We start from the raw sequence: 1,165 nt of genomic DNA, 5'->3' as shown, positions 1-1,165 counted from the left end.
GACCAGAGAGAGAGGGCCAGGCGGAGCGGGGGGGGGGGGGGACTGAGATGAGGGGAGTCAGCCAGCTCTGACTAGTGGGCTGTGGTGAGGCAGGGAGTGGCACAGAGGGACAAGCTGAGGGTGATAGCGGGGTGGAGGCAGTGAGGGGTGGCACAGAGCTGACCCACCCCGGAGTCCAACAAGCCCACACCCCACCCTGCTGAGGCCCCAGAGGGATGGGCGGGCAACCACCCTCCCGTCTCTAATTAACGGCGTCCCTGATTAAATCATCCCCACCTGTCTCTCGGGAACTCGGACACCCAGACCACATCGGGACTGGAACCCATGAATAATAAATGGCGCTGCCTAATGCACTCATTTAAAACCAATTTTAAAAGAAATCCTCCGGAAGAGCAATTAATCTCCATTTAAATGAGCAAGTGTGACGCGAACAGACAGCTCTCTGGATTAGCTGGGGAGAGGCCCTCTGCTGGGCACCCGCTGAACAAAACCGGGCGCGCACCTGCCGCGCCAGCACTGGGAGGCTGATGAAGGAGGACTGCTGTTACTTCCAGCCCAGCCTGGGCTACTTCCTGACTTAGCAAGGCCCTGTGTGAAAACACAACATTAAAAGGTCTGGGACCACTGGATGCCTGCCACTCACTCAGGCTCAGCTCTCCTTGTGACTTTGGTTTCAGCAAAGAATGAGCTCCAGCTAGGACGCCGCCCTTCAGGCCGGTATCCGCGCGTCTGTCTGTCTGTCCTAGGCTGTCCCTCGAACTCAGCTCCTCCCTCCTCTTCCCGGACCTGCACGTGTCCACGGGCGGAGGCTCAGCCCCACGCAGTAACCGGCTGCCCTGAGGCGCCCACAGCAGCCGACCGACGTCCGGGGTGGGGGCCGCGGTGCAGCTCCGGGGTACAGCGCCTGTCTGGCGTGTGCAAGGCCCCGGCTTCCTTCCCGGATGGGAGCCCACGCCGACGCCACCCTAAACGAGTGGGATTTGGGGTCTCACTGGGTTCCTGCAGGAAGGGGGCCTGCGGGGCAGGTGGGGGAGGCCACAGCTCCTTTAATAATCAACCAGGACGGAGTGGGCTCCAGCCCCTGCTCAGGACAGGCAGCGGGGTCGCAGGGGCTGGGGGTCGGCACGCAGTGACCTCCCCAGGCCCCCGACTGTTGCGGGAGGGG

This window comes from Fukomys damarensis, unplaced genomic scaffold (assembly GCF_012274545.1).
Source record: "Fukomys damarensis isolate Sample0158 unplaced genomic scaffold, DMR_v1.0_HiC HiC_scaffold_37, whole genome shotgun sequence".
NCBI lineage: Eukaryota > Metazoa > Chordata > Mammalia > Rodentia > Bathyergidae > Fukomys > Fukomys damarensis.
The sequence above is the reverse complement of the archived record's forward strand: the minus strand, read 5'-3'. Positions refer to the sequence as shown.